The sequence below is a fragment of the Lissotriton vulgaris genome, chromosome 9 (assembly GCF_964263255.1).
Source record: "Lissotriton vulgaris chromosome 9, aLisVul1.2, whole genome shotgun sequence".
Lineage (NCBI taxonomy): Eukaryota > Metazoa > Chordata > Amphibia > Caudata > Salamandridae > Lissotriton > Lissotriton vulgaris.
In genome coordinates this window covers 156137478-156152808 of record NC_141697.1, presented here as the reverse complement: position 1 = coordinate 156152808, position 15331 = coordinate 156137478, and the positions used below count along the sequence as shown (strand labels likewise).

Here is a 15331-nt window from a genome sequence, read left to right as displayed (position 1 = left end):
GGTACGCGGTAGGCCCGGTGGCGGATAGGAGGGCTATCTCCGGTGTCCACATCGTGCACACACCAGGACGTGACACCTGGGGTGAGGGAGAACAGGCTGGCGAACTGTGACAGGAGGGCTTGGCACTCTTGGCGTTGTTCTCTGGTGAGGGTCTCCGAGAGGCGGACCCCATCTACGGAGCCGTCTTGCTCCTGGGTCCGCAGGAGGTCAGGGAGAGGCTCGGAGTCGTCTTCAGCCCCGCTGTCTGTGGCCATCAGTAGGCTGAGTTCGGTTCGTGCAAAGTGAGGTTTCAGCCTGTTGGTGTGGAGGACCCGGAGTGGGTTCCGGGAGGACCCCATATCGATCAGATAGGTGGCAGGACCCTTGCGCTCGATCACCTTGAAGGGCCCCGTCCATTTGTCTTGGAGAGCGCAAGGTTCTGTGGGGGACATTACCCATACTTGTTGCCCCGGCTCGAATTCAATGGATGAGGCGTTCTGGTCATACCATTTTTTCATATCCTCTTGACTGGCCTCTAGGTTGGCTTTTGCTAGGTCCCTGAACCGCTGGGACTGGTTGCGGAGGGTGAGGAGGTACCGGAAGACGTCTGGAGGGTTCTTGGCCGGAGGCATCTCCCAGCCTTCTTTGATCAGGCTGAGCGGCCCCCGCACTGGGTGCCCGTATAGCAGTTCAAATGGGCTGAAGCCTAGTGATTTTTGTGGGACCTCCCGGTAGGCGAAGAGGAGGCACGGCAGCAGTACATCCCACTGGCGACGAAGGGGCTCTTCCAATCCCCCGATCATCCCTTTTAGTGTGCGGTTGAACCGCTCAACCAGTCCGTTCCCTTGGGGGTGATAGGGGGTCGTGAATCGGTAGGTGACCCCACACTGTTGCCAGAGTGATTTCATGTATTTAGAAATAAAGTTCGTGCCTCTGTCGCTGACGACTTCTCGGGGGAACCCCACACAGGAGAAGATCCCCATCAGGGCCCGGCCGACCACTGGGGCTGTCACGGTCCGGAGAGGTATAGCCTCAGGGTAGCGGGTGGCGTGGTCCACCAGCACCAGAACAAAGCGATGGCCTTGTTGTGTACGCGGGTCTAGGGGTCCCACAATGTCTATTCCGACCCTCTCAAATGGGGTCGTGACTACTGGAAAGGGTTGCAAGGGGGCCTTTAGTTTGCGGCCGCTCTTCCCACTGGCTTGGCACGTGGGGCAAGATCGGCAATGCTGGTGCACATCGTTTCTCATTTTGGGCCAGAAGAAGTGGGTCACTAGGCGGCTGTAAGTTTTATCTTGTCCGAGGTGCCCTGCCAGGGGGACATCGTGGGCCAAGTTTAACAGGAAGTCTCTGAAACGGAGGGGTACCGCTAGTACTCTGTTGGCCCCCAGCTCGGCGATTCTTTGCTCGCTGTACAGTAGATCATTGTCCCAGTAGACCCAATGAGTTCCGGAAGTATCCCCTGCGCCTTGGGCGAGCGCTTGTTGACGGAGTCCCTCTAGGGAGGGACAGGTCTTCTGCTCCCGGCGAAATTGTTCTTGCGTGGGTCCCCCCTCTTGGGCCCACTGGTCAAGGTTAGCGATGTCGGAAGGTTGAGCAGGTTCGAGGGGGGTGTCATGGTCGGTGGTCTCGGCTGGGGCGACCGGAGGCGGCGGCGCCGGCCATTCTGGTTCTTCTGGGTGAGGGTTGGCCCGGGCGGCCATGGACCGGGTGGTGACGCACGCCCAGTCCGGGACGCCTAACATCCCCAAGTGTTCTTTTCGCTCCACGGCTGCCCACGGGGAGCTCTCCAGGTCATTTCCGAGTAGGCAGTCCACGGGGGAGTCGTCTCGGACCGTCACCTTCAGCATGCCGGAGACCCCTCCCCACTCAAAGGGGACGCAGGCCATCCGACACAGACTTTCCGAGTTGTCGGCTGATCGCACAGGGCAGAGGATGTTCGGTAGATATTGTTCTGGGGTCACCAGGTGACAGCGGACGGCTGTCACACTGGCCCCGGTGTCCCGAAGGGCTTCGGCCCGTCGTCCATTGATGCTTACCCATTGGCTGTACTTCTGGGTGTTAGCGGGTAGGGGGACCCGCGGGACCATGTCTCTTCCCCCTAAGCACGCGAGAGTCATGGCGGCTGGCTCCCACTCTTGATACTCTTGCTGGTCTGTTTCTTGTTCCTCGGGGATCTGTTCTTCCCCTAGTGCCGCGGCGGCCATTTGGCGGGGTTTTGGACTCTGATACTGCGGGCAGCTTGGGTCATTTGCATAGTGGCCGACTCGCTGGCATCGGTGGCATGTGACATTGGCTCTGTACCCCGGTCGCGCCGGGGTGCTGCCCCGGTTGGCCGGGGGGGTGGTGCTGGCAGCGGGGGCGGCCGGAGTGTTGTCTCTTCCTCGTCCTTGGCCCCCTCCCCCTCCTCTCGGTCGGTGGTGTCCATTGTTGTTCCTGTTTTGCTCGTAGGACCCATTCCGGCCCACTCTGGTTATCTCCCACCGGTCAGCTTCGGCTGCGAGCTGCCGGGGATCGGTCAACTTGCTGTCGAGGAGGTGTTGGCGTAGTTCGATGAAGCAATTGTTGGACAGATGCTCCCATACCATCAGATTGAACAGCTGCTCGTATGTCGTGACGTTGTTTCCTTTGATCCAGCCTTCGAAAGCTCTGCTAAAGTACGTTACATAGTCCACCCAAGTTGTACCCGGGATGCGTGTGCAGTCTCGGAACCTCTGGCGGTACATCTCGGGCGTGAGACCATAGCGGGTGAGGAGGGCCGCTTTCATATGGTCGTAGGAGGTCATCTGGTGGTCTGGGAGCTGTAACAGGGTATCGCGGCCTTCATTGAGGAATCTGCCCCATAGGCCGGCACCCCAGTCGGTTCTATCGATCCGGTGCGCAGTCATAGCGATTTCATAGGCCTTAAACCATTGTTGGATGTCGTCCTCTCGGAAATATTCTCGGACCACATCCTTGGGGATGTGTACTTTTTTCTCCGCGGTCCCCGGGGTGTGTGGTCTCTCGGGCACCCCTAACTCTTTATTCTGTTTGCGCAGGTTGATCTCGGCTATGTTCCGTTCGTGCTCGTACGCCAGTTTCTTTTCCTCGAGCTCCCTTTGTCTCTGTTTCTCTTCTCTTTCTTCTCGGAGACGTAGGTGCTCTAAGTTGATTTTTTGTTCGGCCAACTTGAGTTCTATTTCCATCTTGAGTCGGGCCATTTCTAGCTCGTGTAGTCGGATTTTTTCTCTTTCTTGGATCTCGTCTTGCGGGAGACCGGTTCTTTGCCCTTCAGGGGCTGTGGTGGTTTTTTCTGCGGTGCTTTGCTCAGGGGCTTCGGTATCCCCGGTCTCTGCCCAAGATTGTAGGGCATGTTTAAAATCGTCCTTGGTGCTTAGTCCGGTGGTAGCGATACCTAGTTCGATGCAGAACTGCTTTAGTTCACGGTGGCTGTACTCCTCTAGTTTTTCCATTTGGAACTTCTCGGTTGATCCGCTTTCTTTAGTTGTCATTATGGTTCGTTGTGGGGTGAGCTATTTTCTGTACGTTATGCGGTGATTCGAATCGCGCCGCTGGCCACCAATGTTAGACGGACCGGGAGGGTCGGCCGAGGTACGGGGAGAGGTCTCCAGGGAGAGCCGTCTCCAACGACTGTACAGATGAATAACTTCCCCCCCCACAGACGGACACCACACAAGACTGAAGGTTAACGAGACTTTATATGCAATTCTTAGGTTACGATGATATGGTACAAGGAGGTCTGGACTCAGGGGTCCCCTCTAGCTTAGTCTTTGGTTGAGGAAAGGGTAGCGGGACAGTCTTTAGTTACCGGTGAGTCCAAAAATAGCTCTCAATCCTTGAGCTCGGCGTTCTTGATGATCGGGCCGTGGAGGAGCCAAGCAGGTCCCGAGATGGTCGGATGAAAGATGACGGTCCGCGGCGGAGCCTGCAGGTCCCGATGAAGATGACGGTTACAACGGTCCGCGGCCACGCCAGCAGGTCCGGACGACGATGAAGGATGAAGGTTACGACGGCTGTGGCAGCGCCAACAGGCAGGATGATGGTACACAGGACAGAGCTACGGCAGCGCCAGTAGTCCGTTCAGGATGAGTTCCTCTTTACGTCTCTCGACTCCAAGATACAACTGCCTTCCTGCTCTGGAGCTGCCCCAGTTATAGGGCTGGCGTGCTTTGATGTCCGGACCCTCGCACTTGGAGGTCGGGGGTCCGGGATGCGGGGTTCCAGACACCCAGCAGGGGGGTGGAGCCAGCGCCCGGGGAGGCGATGGGCGAGCGGCACTTGGCGGGGGGAGCCATCGACACCTCTTTCTCCCATTGACTTGCCAAGTAGCCCGCTCACCTCCTGGGTGGATGGTGGTGCCGAGATGTCTGAGGCCGGGCCAGGCCCAGGGTCGGGGTCGATCGGGGGCCAGGCGACCTCGTGGTGAAGTGTCCAAGATGGCGGGTCAGGTTGGCCGCGTGGGCCGGCAGGGGATCGGGCCCACGAGGTTAGCTTGCCTCGCAGGCAGGGGCCCTGAGAGGGCAGCAGATGTACAATGATGATGCGTGGTACTGTCGTGGCGGCTCTCGGGCCTGGTTGGGCTGGGGGAGAGTGGCCCTTCATGTGGCCTGTCCAACAACAAGCATTTAGCAAGCTCCCCATCCAGAGAACTCACACCACTTGTCCAGTGCAACACACGATTCATCCACACACACCCCTCCCCAGACTGGTAAGACAGTTTCTACCGCCCCTGATTTCTCAACCTGACCACCACGTGACACAGGTACCATTACTCCAGGACCGGGACGGGGGACACATGCACTGGACACACTTATGCTGCCACCACTGGATCCCACCCTTCCTGGGGAATCCAGAAACACACTGAACTTAGGGGTTTGATCTACCCTCCCGAGCTAGGGACACCTAACTCAAAGTGCACAAGAAACACATTTCCACAGAAATGACATTTTTAGCAAACTCCATACAATAATCCCCACAATGTGATTTATCTAAAATGCAGAGTTTTGTAGTGCGGCCAGTTGCCGCTGTGGTACAACGCAAACACAAATCCCTATCCTCACCGCTGCGTCCAATGTTAGAAATGGGATCCCTGGCTGGCCAGGGCTTGCGCCAAAGTCATTCAGAGACCACCACTCCCAAGTCAGGGCAAGGGAGTTACACGTCAAGATAACCCCTGCTCACCCTCTAGGTAACGTGGCGCGAGCAGCAAGGCTAAACTTGGAGGCGATATGAGTTAAGTATTTGCGCACGCACCCCAGCAAAAACACCCAAGGCCCACCACAAAGGAAACTCCACACAAGGTTATGTATAAAAATAGCCTTTGTATTACACCACAACACATTAGATAAAACACACACTTTTACAACGTGCCAACAGGCACAGGCAGAATTTACAGGGGATATGTACAAGACAGGGCCACATGGACCATTGTCAGGAATCAGCACTTTTAGAACTTAGAATACAATTCACTGTAGCACCAACAAGAACATAAAAGCACACAACCAGTAATCACTGGTAAAAGGTTAAGTACCACCTACGCAATCCTAACCACCTTAGGAACAGGTCACGCAGGGAACTAGGACCTCACTAGCACCACCTGTACTAGCAAGAACAACCACCTAAGTGTCTCAATACCTGTAGGGGTATAAGCACATAACACATGATGCATAAACATACATTCAGCGGTGTAAGGAAGGAAAACACATGATGCATAACATACATTCAGAGGTCCATTAAGGAACAATTGCGCAAAAATCACCTAAGCCACCGCCTGTGGCAGTCCCTAGGCCAACTGGCCTTTCTAGGGCTAGGACGCCCTGTGTCCCAAAGTCAGGGCCTAAACGTAGCAGTTGCCCACAAAGTGCTGGGCAACTGGTGCAAACAATGGGGCCTCACATTGGAGCCTAGTGGGCTCAAGAACAACTGTGGGGCTTTTGAGCCTCTCTGGGCTCGAGCAAATGTAGCACCAACGTTGGAGTCCCCCCTCTGGGGACTCGAAATCAATAAATGCCCTCTGCAAACAACTGTGGCGCCTTCTTGAGCCTCTCTGGGCTCTCAGAAAATAAATGTCCCTCCACGAGCCTCTCGGGGCTCGGAAAACAAATATGGGCTGTGAGCCTCTCTCAGGGCTCTAGCACACAATGCCCCTGCACGTGGGAGTCCCCCCTCTGGGGACTCGTGGTCGCAACCGGTTCACGGGCTTCAGGCTCACTCCCTCTCCTCCCGGCTCAGCTCCACTCACCGGTGTCTGGCGGGCGCTTCCCGGGTCTCCAGGCTCCTTCCCTTCCTCGGCAGCTGCGGGCTCTCCCCACACCATGGGGGCCCCGCTGCTGGACAGAAGGCTTCTCTGTGGACGGGCGGCGGTAGCGATCAACGGGGCTCTCTCTCCACATGGAAGACCCGCCTCCTCAGTGCGCCCGCTTCGCCCCGTGGGTCTTCACCCGGTTCCCCATCTCGGGACCGGGACTTTAAGGAAAACAGTATCCGGGGCTTCCTCCGGGTCACGGGAGCCCCGCAATGCTCACGCCACTTCCTGCTGCCGGCCCTCTTCCTGGTTGCACGTCAGGTCCCGGGCCAGCAGCCAATCAGAGCGCGGCCCGGGAATGACGTCACGGAGGTGTCCCGCAGTACCGCCCCCGGCCTGCCTGACTTCCTGGTCGCGGGCCGGGCGGCGGCGATTCTCGAGGAGGCAAACGAGGGGTGGGCTCCCTCCAGGAATTAATTATAAAGCGAGGTGGGCTCTCGCTATGGCGGCCAGGTCCCTGGCGAGGTGGGCACTCGCCAGAGGACTTCAAAATCGGCAAATCAAGCGGGCACACGCCGGGTGGGCACCGGCTGAAAACAACAGCGCTCCCAAGCGCTAGGACAAAAAGAAAGCGCTCTCAAGCGCTAGGGGCCCAAAAAAAGCGCTCCCAGGCGCTTAGCAGAAGCAAAGTCCTTGAGGGGTCCAGGACCTCAGTAGTCCAGGGGCTGGGCAGGGCCCAGGGAGGGCAAGCCTTCCCCTGGGCCCCAGCAGCAGCATGCCCCTGGCAGATTCAAGTGTCAACAAGAACAAGAACATTTTTCAAGAGGTCACAGCCTCTTTTTATACAGACAAATCCTTTGTCTTTAGGCAGGGTGGGGGCAGACCCAGTCGCAGCTGGTCTGTGAGCACTGTTGATGGGCTCAACCTCCCCTTTCATTCACCAGGCAGGCTAGGGTCATCAGTCGCACCACAGGGGGCGGAGCCAGCATTGTGTGGGGGAAAGCCCAGCCCCATTCAGGATACAGGTGCAGCCTCTCCCTCAGATCAGCATGCTAATCTCTCCATTCACCACCGGAGCAGACCCACACAGACTCCTGGAGCCTGGCATCCCAGCCAGCTCCAGCCAATCACACGCCAGCACCTTCACAGCACACACACAGCCATGTCTAGAAGTGGCACTTCCCCACTAGACACATACACGCCGCACATACCATTGCGCAGCATTCACTCTCACGAGTTCGCACATACCAAACTTGAGCATGCATGCCTCACGCATCAGGAACTACCAGGGACACAGACATTCCCCATGCATTCCTATGGGAGAGCAGGCCAATCTCACACACGCACTCAGGGAGCGCACGCACTTTACACTGCGCCACAGTGTCAAAGTGCACAAAGACCAGAAATCACTATAATTATTTATTAACACTAGGCAAAAAGTTCAGGAGTGAACCTGCCAGAAGGGCCAAGTCCAACAAAACACAAGTGAGAACTGCTTAAAATACATGTTCTTTTTCTTTACACCTTTTCTTAAAGAAAATCGTGTTTTCATCTGAAATTGAGCAATTAAATGTAGAATCTATAAAGCAGTCCTATAACTCTAAGTAAGCCATGATATAGCAGGCATTCCCATGTGCTCAAATGTTTTGATTATTGCGGCCTATTAGCTGATGATAAAAAAACTTTGAATTACAACACTGAAATCAAAGGAGCACTGTAACTGCTATGTCATTCTGGGGGATACGCACCACCTCAGCCGGCTCTGCGACCTAGGTAAGGAGCAGCACGAGTTGTGTGCACCACACTGCCTCCTGCACACGTGGCACTAACACCAGCAGCATGCACCACCCCAGCCGCCCACTGACACTCTGCAACAAGTCATGCAAGCTGAATAAGGGGCTGCGTGCGGCGTGTGCACGTGTGGCTTCCTACACACTAACCTCCTGCACACGGAGCACTAACACCAGTGGCATGCACCACCTCAGCCACCCTCTGCACCCCTGTGACAAGTCTTGCGAGCTAGGTGATGGGCTGTGTGCCGCTTGTGCACATATGACATGCCATGGCACACACTAACCTCCTGCACGGGGGTCACCAACTCCACCAGCATGTATCACTCTGCACACTTTAAGAATTTTGCACACGGTGTGTATATGAGCATAATAAAATTCTAACGAGAGGCGCCTACAACTGGTTCTGCGAAGTAGGTGAGGGCTTGCACTCTGTGTGTGTGCATACCTGATATGTAATGCTGATTTCCAGACTCATTGCACACTAAACACTAGTCACCACAACAATATCACAGCTGTCTATGCTCGGCAGTTAGAATCATGTACACCCAGGTTGTAATACTTTCCACAAACCGTCATCCTGACTTTGTATACCGCCCTGCACTTGTGCATACAGAGCGGTAGCCTGCACACGAACACTACCCTCTGCACAGGTCCAACATGGAAAGATTGATACTGCACACCGCCACCTGATGCTTTCCATCATGTGTGCACACGTCCACCATGTGTGCACACATACAATAAGTGTCCCCTCCTGCTCACTTCAGCCGTCCCCAATTCTCAGACCCAACAGTGTTGTTCATCACTGTACTAATTTACCTAGAACAAATTACATGACCATAGCCTCACTTCTGTAGACTCTGCCCAATGAGGCAGCAGGGAGTGAGAGCCCGAGTGAGGTGGGAGGGCAGCAGGGAGTGAAAGCCCGGCGAGGTGGGAGGGCAGCAGGGAGTGAGAGCCGGGTGAGGTGAGACAGATCGAGACAGATAAAGACATATAGAGACAGATAGAGGCAGAGACAGATACAGACAGGGACAGACAGAGCTAGATAGGGTCAGAGACAGGGACAGATAGAGGCAGAGACAGATAGAGGTAGAGACAGACAGCAATAGAGGCAGGGACAGATTGAGACAGAGACAGACAGAGACAGATAGAAGCAGAGACAGACAGAGATAGAGACAAAGAGAGGTAGAGACAGAGACAGGCAGAGACAGATAGAGGCAGAGACAGACAGAGAAGTGCAGTGACAGAGAGAATAAGACAGAGGGAGACAGACAGAGGGAGGGAGAGGGAGAGAGAGAGAAAGGGATACTAAGGGAGGGAGGGTGAGTGAGAGAGAGGCAGACAGAGAGAGTCAGACAGAGAGAGGGAGACGGAGGGAGTCAGGGGGAGACGGAGTGAGGGAGAGGGAGATAGACAGAGGGAGGGAGACAGAGAGAGACAGGCGACAGAGGGAGGGAGACAGAGGGAGGGAGAGACAGAGGGAGGGAGACACAGAGGGAGGGAGACACAGTTGGAGGGAGACACAGTGGGAGGGAGACACAGTGGGAGGGAGACACAGAGGGAAGGAGACACAGAGGGAGAGAGACACAGAGGGAGGAGAGAGACACAGAGGGAGGGAGACACAGAGGGAGGGAGAGAGAGACAGAGGGAGGGAGAGAGACACACAGAGGGAGGGAGAGAGACACACAGAGGGAGGGATGGAGACAGACAGAGATGGAGACAGACAGAGGGAGGGAGACACACAGAGGGAGGGAGACAGACAGAGGGAGGAGGGGGAGACAGACAGAGGGAAACAGACAGAGGGAGACAGACAGAGGGAGAGAGAGAGAGGTGTGTGTATGCTGGGTCTGGTGGCTCAATAGACAAAGGCGTCCGCTGCAGTGGCCTGTGTTCAACCTCATGGTCACAGTTCTTTTTTAGGTCTCGCGACCTATCAATGCGCGCAAGCGCATTGAGCGGAGCGAGAATTCATGTCCTCAAAACGCTCGTGAAACCAAGGGTTTCGTTCGTGCGGTTTTGTTTAAGTTCAAATGAATCACATGACCAAGCAAGCATGCGCATTCACGGCTGCACAGCACATCAAAGGGTTTCGCCCAGCGTGTGCTGTGCGGCTTCTCCTCCCCTAATTACCAGCTTCCCTCATGTCTCCCTTGTGTGCTTCTCTCGTAGGCTCTCCCGCCCCCATCCGTCTTCACTCTTTGCCTCTGTCTTGCCTCCCCCTCCATTCTTCTCCCCTCGCTCGCATACGTGGAACAAGACACGCCAGTTACCGTTGTCCTAAGATACCTTGCAAACGTATCAACAATCAGGAAAAAACAATCAAATGCAAAGTGCTCTGACTCATGTAAAAACACTGTTCCCACGCCACACTCCGACCAAAGACCCGAAATAGGCCAGTCTCGCACAATCATCTCCCGCCAAGTAGACTGAAGTGGGCAAAGGGATAGCTCTGGAAAGCCCTATAGCTAAGTCTTCATTACAAGTCAATACCACTGAAAACAACGAAAGCCATCTTATCGGCCTTTGAATCCTAACTGGACAGGACTGAAATGTACAACTAAGGCACACCGTTCCGTCCTACAATGCCCGAGGTGGGTTTCTACTCTGGATTACCACCTTTCTGAGCTTTTTCTGTAGGTTTATGTTGTTTTTCTTCTGCTTTCTAGGTGTTTACAAAATCCCCCCCTCAGCCCCATTCCTTCCAGATTACAAATCAGCCAGCAATGAAAAGTTGCACCAACTTTTAATGGGACCCTTTCAAAAGTTTTTATAAAGAGCCGACTCTAAGGTATTGGAGCTCTTTAACAAAAGTACATGTTATTTTACACAAGGACACCTTCGCTTTAAAAAAGAAATCTATTTAGGCTCGGGAATTAAGTGATCTGCGCAAAATCACAGGCAGTTGAGCCGGCGCCGAGAATCACGCCTGGTTTCCCAGCTCTAAAGTCGGCAGCTCTGGCCTCAACGCCACATCCTTTCCCCAGGATAGCGAAAACTTATTACCGTTGGCCTTAAACTATAAGTAAACTACCCAGGTGTTCTAGCAGCCCCCTAAAACCTACATTGCACACAATCTTAACAAGTCTCTTGTTCCGTCAAATCCATTGAGGGCTATTTCAAGTTTCGATGTACTCGAGCCCTTACTTTTTCATTGCCTCCACAAAAAATAAAGAATGTTATATTGATTGAAGAGTTCCTCTACACACTTATGAAAATAATGAATGACATGAAGATCCGGTCCTAAGTCATTGCCAGAATCTGCAGGCCTTTTCTCCAGTGTTTTTTCATAATGTAATACACAGTAGCACTTCACCACCTCTAAGTTTCTAATCTATCACAGAGAGTTTTTCGTCCACTGTGTCTAAACACTGAAACACAAAGGCCGTTGAAGTTCTCTCTGTCTCCTTCCAGGCCGTGTATTTAGACCTGGCGCTATTTGCAAAGTTAGATTGCAGTGTGCGTTTACGTCACGTTACTGGCGTTAGGTGCGCTGCAGGTTATCTCACCCCGGGCACTGGGAAGCGAGTTGATGGATGCCTGTATTAGGGTCAGTGGAAATAATTGTAAACATTTAGTTCACAGACTTTGCCATTTGCTGTCGCAGTGTTTTCAGGGGGAGGGGGGTTATCTGTCGTAGATTAGCCCCTGCTTGCCCTTGAGTTGTCTTTGTTTTAGAGTGGTGTTTCTGCACGTAACTCCCCTCGGTGAAACCTGAAACCCTGAACTCTGCTTCCCACCCCCCGTTCCCCCATCTTGTATGCACACACCTAGAAAAAAAACGGACCATATTCCACCTCCGCGTGAGAGGGGCCTGGCTCGGTCGCTTTAACGACACCTCCTCTCTATTACCCGTAAGAGCGAAAAAACAGAGGCAGACTGAAATTGTAATAACCGATTTAATATTTTCACAATTCGTAAAAACAGGATCGCCTTAAAACAAAATAAATAATATTCTAGGTAAACAGCTTCAGGACATTGAAACTGTTACTAATGGGCTCCCACCAGAAGCATTTTTTGTTGGTTTAATCCCTCATTCCTTCCCAGGACCACTGCTTTTATTTCCCATTTTGAATGACCTAGTGGACTCCAGTCTCCGCCGAAACAAAGGACGGGCCTTTTTAACCAGAGTCCCTCGAGAGACCACCAAGGACTCCGGGTCAGACGCTGCCATTTCGCACCGCTTTCAACAGTAGCAAAAATGCATGACTGAATGGCTCAAAATGCAGAGTGTTGGGGGCATTCAGTGGCGTCCAGGGCACTGTCACAACACAGACAGGCCCAAGTCAATACTTTCCCACTGATCCCATTTTGAAGGTCTGCTTTGGTTCCTTCTTTCCCACTAATGAATATTTAAACCTTGTAATAGCAGGAAGATAAAAATGCACAAAGGGAAAGCACTTCATGCAATGAAGGCCAACGGAGGTAGGGAGAAGTGCAAGGAGAACTAAAACGGTGCGAGTGTGGTGGCGGCACTTAAAGTCTGTTCAGTCACTGTGAAAGTTGTACTTTGGCTATTTTCAATGCAGTGTTGCAAATCATATGACCCCCCGGGGTGTAAGGCCAGTATCTCTGACGAGCCTATCGGTATAGTGTGAGTTGAGATACTGGTATTACCTCTGGGTGGCACATGTATGTGTGGGAGTTTTCTTTTTTATATCTACAGAACAATACGATAGATCGGTGGGTTAATGCACACACTGCACACGTCTATTCAGTTGCGTGTCCAACATAGCCTAACTGCAATGGCAAATCCTCTTTAATAAATAGACCAATAGTGATGCCAGTAAGGTTTGTCTCGATGTTCCTTCGCCTCTCTGCAGTCTTTACATCCCTAACCTGTATGCTGTTGTTTGATAAAGACTGATGTTGCCTGGCTATTAGCTACATACCATGCGTGTTTCTGGTCTTCCTAATAGGACAATGAGTCAAGTGCCCATCAGAGGATTCTTATCTCTTTCAGTAAGAGTGCTTGTGGGGTACCCCATGCACTTCACCCGGCTCCCTGCTGTTTATTGTAAACAGGAGTCCTCATTGTAACCTTCTGAGAGCCTCTAGTATCAGTTTTCACATCCATGTCCAGGATGCTCAAATGCACCTCAGTGCTGGGCCCCTCTGCAGCCTCTAGATGGGAGTCTGCACCTGTGCAGCATCTCGGTGTTTGGCAGATGGGGAGGATACACCTTCACCTTCGCTTTAACTGTTTTGTTTACTTGACTACTGTGCGTCATAATAAGGTACCTTAAATAAAAGTGCTTTATACAAAGAGTATCGCTTGACTCTTTTGGCATAGTCTTTTTTGTGTGATTGCCTGTAATTCAGTGCAGTGCATTGAGCCTGGCACTGAGCTGATGGTCACAAGTAGTTGACTTGTGGTTGAATTACTGTGTGAACTTACCTTCGTTAGGCACAAGTCTGTCCCAATCATTAGTGGCAATTTTATATTTTTGTGAAGCACTGGCGTTGCCAATAGGTCTCGCAGTAGGAAAGTTGGAGCTATTACAATTGCAAATTACAATGCTTTTTATTTTTGTTTTCATTTTAAAAACATAAAGGGCTTTGTCATTTACAAAACCAATAGCTCCAACTTTCCTACTGCGAGACCTATTGGCAACGCCAGTGCTTGTTTCTCTAGCCCCTCCCCCACTGACCCCGCCTCCAGCAGTGCGGCCCTCGGCCACAAACTACACTGTAAATTCGGCCCCCAAGAGAAAGTTTGTGAGTACCCATGTCTTACGCGATAGCTAGACGAGACCTAAAAAGTTCAGTCTCGTTGGGGCTGAGTGAAAGCAGAGGACGAGCTGTGTCGTCATCACTGCAGCCAATCCTGGGTCCGCCCCTCAGCAGCATCCGTGACGCCCTCTGCTGCCGAGCGCCACCCGGCATCTTCGTGCCTCACGTTGCGTCATCTCCTGTGCCACGCCTCCTCCGTTTCCACTGCACGGCTGTTCCCCACCTGGGCCTAGGCCACATTCAGTGCTATCGGTGTGGGTTGCGCTCTCTGAACGCATGATTCAAGTCCGTTGCCTGGAAGGTGCCTCAGCGACCACCTCACCGTGTCTGACCCGCTTCCATGATCGTGGTGAGTGAAAACATCTTCTGGCCGAAGGCTCGGCACGCTTTACTTAGGTCCGTGAAAGGGCTACCTCCCGGGGTTTTCAAACGCCTTCCAAGGGGACAGTGCCAGTCTGAACGACTCTATGGCCGCTCGCTGAACATAGCTCGGGAATAACCATTGGTTGTTGTATTTGAAAACCCGCAGTCATTAATGTGTAACAGCACCTATTTGAAATGAATTTAAACAAGCGTTTGTGGAAAAAATTGTTGAATATGTTGGCCTACCCAAAAGCCACCCTTTTACAAATAACCTGAAAGTTAACATATATTTGCTTAATGACTTTGAGTTTTGTCTTCTTCATTTGGCTGTCTAGGTTTTGCCTCTTAAGTTGATGTATGACGTAAGACACCGAATTTGTACATTTCTAGATTGGATGGGTATAGTTAACCCTTTCACGGTCGCTGCTGCTTCCCCCCCACGATGACACAGTAGGTGGTGTTTCGTGGATTTTACCTGTTGCTAAACCAGGACTAAAAAACCTTATATGCGATTCCACTAGTGCATGATTCTGACTCAGTTCGGTGGGTATACTCGGTTTCCACACATTTATGCCACATCATGTCCCTCTGATTGTCTCAGAGACACCTGTTTTGTGGGGAGGGTTGTCGTCACGAGGAGTGTAATGAGTTAAATGGGGCTGGCGGTCCCACGTGGTAGTGTGTCTCAGAACTTGCCTCTGACTTGAATTCGTGGGAAGCAGCAGGACCACATGCAGTGGCAGACATTCCTCAAAGTAATGAGCAATCCCAAGCATCCTCGCTCTTAGATTTTGAGCCCAAAGATGTTTTAGACACATGTAAGTATTATGATTATACGCTTTTTTATAGCGCTAGTTAGACCAGAAGGTATCAGAGCGCTTTAAATATAATGTAAGATCATTATATTGAAGTACATGCAAAAATACAGGCAAAGAAAATCGTTCGGCTGCAGCAGTAGTTACAGCATGCAGACATAGGAACCACTTGAGCTAAAAACGTACAAGACATAGTAGACAGCTGAAACTGGTCATGGCAGAGTGTGTGTGAGCTTTGGGACATATCTGTTAGGGTGCGTGTTCAATTTTTGTTGAGCAGTAGGTGTTTAATGTCCTGTTTGAAACACGAAAATGAGGGGTTCCAGCACAGGTCTCTAGGGAGGGTGTGAGTTCCATATCGTGGGAGCCTTATCTGAGAGAGAGTACGTGCATGGGAGGATTTTTGT

The 15331-nt window shown here is 52.4% G+C and overlaps 1 protein-coding gene across 1 annotated transcript in view; it reads left to right on the top strand.

The window, feature by feature from the left end:
* Positions 1-13910: 13910 nt before the first annotated feature.
* The window catches only part of PRPF39 (pre-mRNA processing factor 39), a 508214-nt gene continuing 506793 nt past the window's right edge, over positions 13911-15331 (top strand). Inside the window, exon 1 of the mRNA XM_086937261.1 lies at positions 13911-14095. The gene's annotated coding sequence lies outside the window, so the exon portion shown is untranslated. The remainder of the gene's footprint in view (positions 14096-15331) is intronic.